Below are 9,994 nucleotides of genomic sequence, written 5' to 3' on the forward strand. Positions count from 1 at the left end.
AGTCTCAGACAAATTTGGCTACAGATGCCAACATGTATTGTCAGTCAAGTATAGGATGTTTTTAAAAAATTTGATGAGGTTCCAGTTTATAAGAAAGTAATTTGCATGAAAGATGTACTTAAGGCGTATGTGACAATATTCCATCATTAGATCATTACTAAGTCAGACTATTAAGAAATCTCTGGGTCAGCGGTAGAAAAGAAATATTTAAGAATTAAGTCTAAGATGTCATGCTTAAGGGTATAAGTGAAAGATATATTGTTCATTATACTCTTATCCCTGTTAATGCAAAGTCTGGGATTATTCCTAAAATATTTTAGCCAATCTACACATCCTGAAGATCACCAGTGAGATTTCATCCCTAATAACTATTTTGATGATGAACAGAATTCCTCCAGTAGAGTCATAATTGTGACATACTGTGCTGATGAACTAATTTTGATGATGACGACCAGAAAAAGAGGTAACTGAAGTGTATATAGTAGCTGCTGGAGGGATGGGCTAGTTCATTCTCTGCTGAATTTCTGATAAGGACAAATAAATTCTCCTAGAGTGTGATTTTCACATGCATATATAATAGCCAATTGTCTATGCTAAAGTACTTCAAATAAATGCAGTTTCATATCATATATGACATGAGTGGAGATCAGTAAAAATAACTAACGCATATTGAATGCTTCCTGTGTGTGGAAGGAAGCTTCTAAATATTTCACATGAGTCATCTCAAATAATCCCACAGCAACACTATTATTTCATTGTCAGTAAGAGAAAATTGAGGCTCTGAGAAGCTGAGTTGCTTGCTAAGGTAAGAAGCTGGCAGGTGGCAATTAATGATTTAAATGTAGGTAATTCACTCTAAAATCCACACTCTAAACCAAACTGCAGTAGTGACTCTCGGAACACTGAATGCAGAATGATGGGTCTAAGGACTAAATTGTACAAGCTACTGGGACTTAGAGCTTGACCCAGTCATACATGCAGAAGGACTGGACAGGTGTGCTGTTTGTCCTGGATTCAAGATCTGCTCAGTAGGTAAATAGACTCAGTTACAGGTGAACCGAGATTACCTATATAGTAGGTACTCTGACATGTGTCCGTATTCTGTCTATGTCCTTTATTCAAATTTGTAGCAGGAGAGCAGTTATCTTCATCCAAACAATCAGGCTTGACCTGTAAACCCAGCTTCCCAGGACTTACATAGTTGATAGGCCATCTGGATAAGTGCCATGATCAACTGAAGCCCTGGATTCACACTACAGTGGTGAGTTTCAAGGGGTATGGGTGATTTGGTGATGGTAGAATGTGATTATTTGGTGGAGACAGCTCAGTAGATGAAAAAAATGTAATCTAAAAAGAATTACTTCAGTGGAACAACCAATTTACTCTTTAAAAAATTTTATTAATGCATAATTGCCGTACAGTGTTATATCAGTTTCAGGAGTACAATGTACTAATTCAACAATCGTACACAGTGCTCAGGGCTCACCACTATTAGGTTAGTCACCATCTGTCCTACAATTGTTGTTACAATGTGATTAACTATATTCCCTATGCTGTACTTTTCATCTCTGTGACTTAATTATTTTGTAACTGGAAGTTTTGCCTCTTAACTCCTTAATCCATTTTGCCCACCTTCCCATCTACCTCCCATCTGGCAAATACCAGTTTGTTCTCTGTATTTAAGGGTCTGGGTTTTTGTTCATTTTGTTTTTTAGATTCTGCATGTCGTGAAATCATATGATACTCATCTTTTCTGTGTCTGAATTCACTTAGCATTATACCCTCTAGATCCATTTATGTTGTCAAAAATAGCAAGATGTCATTCTTTTTTTTTTGGGGGGGGGCTAAGCAGTATTCCATTGTGCATATGTGTGTGTGTGTGTGTGTGTGTATGCCACATCCTCTTTATCCATTCTTTTATTGATGGACAATTGATTTGCTTCCCTTTCTTTGTTACAGTAAATAAACACAGGGATGCATGTGTTGTCTTTTTGAATTAGTGTTTTTGTTTTCTTTGGGTCAATACCCAATATTGGAATTACTAGGTCATATGGTATTTCTATTTTTAATTTTTGGAGGAATCTCCATACTCTTTTCCATAGTGTTATACCAATTTAAATTCCTGCCAGCAGTGCAAAAAGATACCCTTTTCTCTAACTTCAGACCTATGCTTGTTATTTCTTGTCTTTTTGATACTAGTCATTCTGACTGGTTTGAAGTGATATATCATTGTGGTTTTGATTTGCATTTCCTGACAGTCAGTACTACTGAGTACCTCTTCATGCACCTGTTGACTATCTCTGTGTCTTTGGAAAAATGTCTGTTTGAGATCTCAGCCCATTTTTAAATCAGATTGTATTTTTTGGTATAGAGTTGTAAAACTTTTTTGAATGTACTTTGGATATTAACACCTATCAGATATATTACTTTTGCAAATAACTGCTCTCATTCAGTAGGTTGCCCTCCTGTTGTATCAATAGTTTCCTTCGTTGTGTAAAATATTTTTATTTTGATGTTGTCCTAATAGTTAATTTTTGCTTTTGTTTCCCTTGCCTGAGGAGACATATCCATACATGTGTTGCTAAGGATGATGTCCAAGAGATTAATGCCTTTGTTTTCTATTATAAGTTTAATGGTTTTAGGTGTCACATTTCGGTCTTTAATGCACTTTGAGTTTATTTTTATGTATGGTATAAGAACACAGTCCAGTTTCATTCTATTGTACATAGCTGTCCAGTTTTCCCAACCCATTTTTTGAGGAGATTGTCTTACTCCCGTTGCATGTTGTTACCTTCTTTATTGTAGATTAATTGACCACATAGGTGTGGGTTTATTTCTGGGCTCTCTATCCTATCCATTGACCTATATATATAGTTATATGTATATCTATATCTGTATCTATATCTATCTATCTATCTATCTATATATATATATATATATTGGGGCCAGAACCAAACTCTTGTTTTTATAACATCACATTGATTGATTTTTGAATACTGAACCAGACTTGCCACCCTGGAATAAATCCCACCTGATTTTAGTGAAGGATTTTTTTAATGTATAATTAAATTTGGTTTGCTACTATTTTTTGATGATTTTTGCACCTATATTCATTAAAAATAATGAGAATAGGTGTTTTTAATTTTGGGGGTTTCTTTTGTTTTTTGTTTTTTTTATTTTTTTTAAATTTTTTATTTCTTTTCAGCATAACAGTATTCATTGTTTTTGCACCACACCCAGTGCTCCATGCAATCCGTGCCCTCCTTAATACCCACCACCTGGTTCCGCCAACCTCCCACCCCCCGCCCCTTCGAAACCCTCAGGTTGTTTTTCAGAGTCCATAGTCTCTCATGGTTCACCTCCCCTTCCAATTTCCCTCAACTCCCTTCTCCTCTCCATCTCCCCTTGTCCTCCATGTTATTTGTTATGCTCCACAAATAAGTGAAACCATATGATACTTGACTCTCTCTGCTTGACTTATTTCACTCAGCACAATCTCTTCCAGTCCTGCCCATGTTGCTACAAAAGTTGGGTATTCGTCCTTTCTGATGGAGGCATAATACTCCATAGTGTATATGGACCACATCTTCCTTATCCATTCGTTCATTGAAGGGCATCTTGGTTCTTTCCACAGTTTGGCAACCGTGGCCATTGCTGCTATAAACATTGGGGTACAGATGGCCCTTCTTTTCACTACATCTGTATCATTGGGGTAAATACCCAGCAGTGCAATTGCAGGGTCATAGGGAAGCTCTATTTTTAATTTCCTGAGGAATCTCCACACTGTTCTCCAAAGTGGCTGCACCAACTTGCATTCCCACCAACAATGTAAGAGGGTTCCCCTTTCTCCACATCCTCTCCAACACATGTTGTTTCTTATCTTGCTAATTTTGGCCATTCTAACTGGTGTAAGGTGGTATCTCAATGTGGTTTTAATTTGAATCTCCCTGATGGCTAGTGATGATGAACATTTTTTCATGTGTCTGGTAGCCATTTGTATGTCTTCATTGGAGAAGTGTCTGTTCATGTCTTCTGCCCATTTTTTGATATGATTATCTGTTTTGTGTGTGTTGAGTTTGAGGAGTTCTTTATAGATCCTGGATATCAGCTTTGTGTCTGTACTGTCATTTGCAAATATCTTCTCCCATTCCGTGGGTTGCCTCTTTGTTTTATTGACTGTTTCCTTTGCTGTGCAGAAGCTTTGGATCTTGAGGAAGTCCCAAAAGTTCATTTTTGCTTTTGTTTCCTTTGCCTTTGGAGACATATCTTGAAAGAAGTTGCTGTGGTTGATATCGAAGAGGTTACTGCCTATGTTCTCCTCTAGGATTCTGATGGATTCCTGTTTCACATTGAGGACTTTTATCCAATTCAAGTTTATCTTTGTGTACGGTGTAAGAGAATGGTCGAGTTTCATTCTTCTACATATAGCTGTCCAATTTTCCCAGCACCATTTATTGAAGAGACTGTCTTTTTTCCACTGGATATTTTTTCCTGTTTTGTCGAAGATTATTTGACCATAGAGTTGAGGGTCCATATCTGGGTTCTCTACTCTGTTCCACTGGTCTATGTGTCTGTTTTTATGCCAGTACCATGCTGTCTTGGTGATCACAGCTTTGTAGTAAACCTTGAAATCAGGTAACGTGATGCTGCCAGTGTTATTTTTGTTTTTCAACATTTCCTTAGCGATTCGGGGTCTCTTCTACTTCCATACAAATTTTAGGATTATTTGCTCCAGCTCTTTGAAAAATACCAGTGGAATTTTGATCAGAATGGCATTAAAAGTATAGATTGCTCTAGGCAGTATAGACATTTTAACAATGTTTATTTTTCTGATCCAAGAGCATGGAATGGTCTTCCATCTTTTTGTGTCTTCTTCAATTTCTTTCATGAGTGTTCTGTAGTTCGTCAAGAACAGATCCATTACCTCTTTGGTTAGGTTTATTCCCAGGTATCTTATGGTTTTTGGTGCTATAGTAAATGGAATCGATTCTCTAATTTCCCTTTCTGTATTTTCATTTTTAGTATCGAAGAAAGCCACTGAATTCTGTACATTGACTTTGTATCCTACCACGTTACTGAATTGCTGTACAAGTTCTAGTAGTTTGGGGGTGGAGTCTTTTGGGTTTTCCATATAAAGAATCATGTCATCTGTGAAGAGAGAAAGTTTGACTTCTTCCTTGCCAATTTAGATACCTTTTATTTCTCTTCGTTGTCTGATTGTTGTTGCTTGGACTTCTAATACAATGTTGAACAAGAGTGGTGAGAGTGGGCATCCTTATCGTGTTCCTGATCTCAACGGGAAGGCTGCAAGCTTTTTGTCATTGAGGATGATATTTGCTGTGGGTCTTTCATAGATTTGATGAAGTTCAGGAATGTTCCCTCTATCCCTATAATTTGAAGCGTTTTAATCAGGAACAGACGCTGTATTTTGTCAAATGCTTTTTCTGCGTCAATTGAGAGGACCATGTGGTTCTTCTCTCTTCTCTTATTGATTTGTTCTATCACATTGATTGTTTTGTGAATGTTGAACCATCCTTGTAACCCAGGGATGAATCCCACCTGGTCATGGTGGATAATCTTTTTAATGTGCTGTTGGATCCTGTTTGCTAGGATCTTGTTGAGAATCTTAGCATCCATATTCATCAGTGATATTGGTCTGAAATTCTCCTTTTTGGTAGGGTCTTTGCCTGGTTTGGGGATCAGGGTAATGCTGGCTTCATAAAAAGAGTCTGGAAGTGTTCCTTCTGCTTCAATTTTCTGAAAGAGAATAGGTGTTATTTCTTCTTTGAAAGTTTGATAGAATTCCCCAGGGAATCCGTCGGGTCCTGGGCTCTTGTTTTTTGGGAGGTTTTTGATCACTGCTTCAATCTCATTACTAGATATCGGTCTATTCAGGTTGTCAGTTTCTTCCTGGTTCAATTTTGGGAGTTTATAGTTTTCCTGGAATGCATCCATTTCATCTAGGTTGCTTAGTTTATTGGCATATAACTGTTGATAATAACTTCTGATGATTGTTTCTTGGTGTTAGTTGTGATCTCTCCCTTTTCATTCATAATTTTATTAATTTGGGCTTTCTCTCTTTTCTTTTGGATTAGTGTGGCCAATGGTTTATCAATCTTACTGATTCTTTCAAAAAACCAGCTTCTAGTTTCATTGATACGTTCTACTGTATCTCTGGTTTCTACCTCATTGATCTCTGCTCTAATTTTGATTATTTCCCTTCTTACGTGTGGAGTTGGTTTGATTTGTTGTTGATTCTCCAGTTCTTTAAGGTGTAGAGACAGCTGGTGTATTCTGGATTTTTCAATTTTTATGAGGGAGGCTTGGATGGCTATGAATTTCCCCCTTAGGACTGCCTTTGCTGTATCCCATAGGTTTTGGACCAAGGTGTCTTCATTCTCATTGATTTCCATGAATTGTTGAAGTTCTTCTTTGATCTCCTGGTTGATCCAAGCATTCTTAAGCAAGGTGGTCTTTAGCTTCCAGGCGTTTGAGCTCCTTCCAAATTTTTCCTTGTGATTGAGCTCCAGTTTCAAAGCATTGTGATCTGAGAATTTGCAGGGAATAATCTCAGTCTTTTGGTATCAGTTGAGCCCTGATTTGTGACCCAGTATGTGGTCTATTCTGGAGAAGGTTCCATGTGCACTTGAGAAGAATGAGTATTCTGTTGTTTTAGGGTAGAATGTTCTGTATATATCTATGAAGTCCATCTGGTCCAATGTCTCATTCAATGCTCTTGTTTCTTTATTGATTTCCTGTTTCAATGATCTGTCTATTTCTGAGAGAGGCGTGTTAAGATCTCCTACTATTAATGTATTCATATCAATATGACTCTTTATCTTGATTAATAGTTTTCTTATGTAATTGGCTGTTCCCATATTGGGGGCATAAATATTTACAATTGTTAGATCATCTTGGTGTATAGTCCCTTTAAGAATTATGTAGTGTCAGGGCACCTGGGTGGCTCAGTGGGTTAAAGTCTCTGCCTTCGGCTCAGGTCGTGATCCCAGGGTCCTGGGATTGAGCCCCGTGTTGGGTTCTCTGCTCAGCGGGGAGCCTGCTTTCCTCTCTCTCTCTCTCTCTCTCTCTCTCTGCCTGCCTCTCTGCCTACTTGTGATCTCTGTCTGTCAAGTAAACAAATAAAATCTTAAAAAAAAAAAAGAATTATGTAGTACCCTTCTTTATCTCTGACCACAGTCTTTAGTTTAAAATCTAATTTATCTGATATGAGAATCACTACCCCGGCCTTCTTTTGAGGCCCATTGGCATGAAAGATGCTTCTCCATCCCTTCACTTTCAGTCTGGGTGTATCTTTAGATTCAAAATGGGTCTCTTGTAGACAACATATGGATGGGTCCTGTTGTTTTATCCTATCTGCAACCCTGTGTCATTTGATGGGTGCATTTAGGCCATTCACATTGAGAGTGATTATTGATAGATACGTTTTTATTGACATCATGTTCCCTTTGAAGTCTTTCTTTCTATAGATTATCTCTATATTTCTGTTCAATGCTATTGTTAGGATTTTCCCTCTTTTATAGAACCCCCCTTAATATTTCCTGCAGTGTCGGCTTGGTGGTTGCATAGTCTTTTAAGCCTTGCGGGTCTTGGAAACTCTTTATCTCTCCATCCATTTTGAATGTCAGTCTTGCTGGATAAAGTATTCTTGGCTGCATGTTCTTCTCATTTAGTGCCCTGAATATATCTTGCCAGCCCTTTCTGGCTTGCCAGGTCTCTGTGGACAGGTCTGACGTCATTCTGATGGGCTTTCCTCTGCACGTAAGGAGCTTCTTTGTCCTAGCTGCTTTCAAGAGGGTCTGCCTACAATTATAATTCTTCATTCTTACTATTAGGTGTTTCGAGGACTTTTGAGAATCTATAATCTTGGGGGGAAACCGTTCTGCCTCTAGTACATGAATGCTTGTTCCATTTGTGAGAGTGGGAAAATTTTCATGGACTACTTGTTCCACTATATCTTCTAGACTTCTTTCTTTCTCTTCCCCTTCAGGGATTCCAATAATTCTGACGTTGGAACGTTTCATGGCATCATTTATTTCCCTGATTCTGTTTTCGTGGCTTCTAAGCTGTTTGTTCCAGGCTTCCTCCTGAACCTTTCTTTATATCTGTTTGTCCTCCAGATCACTAATTCTATCTTCTGTCTCAGTTACCCTAGCTTTTAGAGAATTTAGATTAGATTGGAACTCATTAAGAGCATTTTGAACATCATCCCTGGTGGCTTTCAGTTCTGCCCTAATCAATTCCGTTTGGTCATCCATGGTTTTCTCCAACCTAGCTATTGCCTGGATAATTGTTAGCCTGAATTCCCTTTCCAACATATTGTCTATGTCGATAGCCATTAACTCTGTTGCAGAAGGCCCATCCTCTGTATTTTTCTTCTGTTGGGCATTCTTCCTCCTTGTCATTTTGGTGAGAGATGACTGACCGGATGTAGCTGGATGTATCAACCGTGGTGCAGTCAAAGTGCACCCTGGAATGCTTCTGAGCAATCAGGATTCCCCACCCAAATGAGAGAAAAAAGAAAAAAAAAAAAAGAAAAAAAGAGAGAGAGAGAGAGACAGGAACAAAAGGGAAGATAAAAGAGAAGGCTCAGCCCAAATAGGCCCCAAGGTAAGATTTATGAAGTATACAAAGAAAAACAGACAAACAAAAAGACTGATAAAAGTATATGACAAGAGAAAAATATATATATATATATATAAAAGCAAAAAAAGGAAGAACCTCTTCAAAAAGAACCCCAAGTATAAGATTTATATACTATCAGGACAAACACAAATACATAGAAACACTTGGCGGAAGAAAAAGATGGGAGAGTGGTTATAAATTCTCAGAGTGGGCGAGGAAGGTTATTTTGATTCTTCCTGGATGTATGTTGATATCTTTGTTAAAGGACTCAACTTTCCTAAGATAAAGGGGGCTTAAAAATTGGTTTACCTATAGGGGTAGCACTGATTGGGGAAAGGGGGTTACCTTGAAATTTAACTCTATATGAATATTAGAAAATAAAAATAAAAAAGGAATAAACTAGACTAAACTAAACTAAAATTTAAAAATTTTTAAAAAATAGAAGAGCAAAAGAAAAACACAGGTCTATGTATCAAAAAGTTCAGGTTAAAAGGTTATTATGGAATTTGATGTACTGGACATCTCACTGTGATGGTCAATAGGCTAAAAATTATCTATATTTAAAAAAAACAGAATAGTGGGAATGAGTTAAAAATAAAAGTTTTATCTATGAAGTAGTGGTGGTTGTTCTCTTGAAGTCTTTTTTTTTTTTTTTTCTTTCCTGGTTGGTTTTCTGGGGGAGAGGCCTGCCACGTGGGTTCTCAGTCAATGATGTTCCCTGAGTTAAGTCCTCCCGCCCCCCTCAAGGGGGTGGGCTCTGAGGAAACCGGTTTTTTCAGGCTTTTGTTCTCTGGGGGGTTTTATGTTTGTTCACTTCTTTTCTCTTGCCTTGACAGCTTTTGATGGTTTTTCGAGGTTTAGAGGAAAGGAAACTACACCCTGACCTCCCTCTCAGAGAGAAGCCTCAGTCTGGTCCCCTGTGGGTGCTGCAGAGCCCATATTAATTCCCCCTTGGCCACTGGCAGAAAAGGTTCCGAGTCATGGTCCCTGGGGACGCAGGATCTCCTGCTTGTACCCAAAACCATGGCAGCGGCAGCTGTCTGGGCAGCTCCAGACCACCAGAGAGGTTCCAAGCAGTGATCGCACACTGAGGTTTTCCCACTGGCCCGGGCTGGGAGTGCCTGGTCTTTCTGGATCTAAGAGCGCCAGGCTTGCGCGCATCTCTCTCAGGGGAGGGTGTGGGGCGCAAGCGTCTCAGGCTCTGATAGCACTGCGCGGCATTCTGTAGTCTCGCGAGGCTCCAGCCCCTCATAGGAGCTGGACCCCACGCGTTCTCGGGTTTGCTGGCGGCTCAGGGACCAAGACCTGGTTTCTCCCCTGCACTCTCTCTGGCTCAGTGCCAGGGGAGGCT

Source organism: Martes martes, assembly GCF_963455335.1.
Source record: "Martes martes genome assembly, chromosome: 5".
Lineage (NCBI taxonomy): Eukaryota > Metazoa > Chordata > Mammalia > Carnivora > Mustelidae > Martes > Martes martes.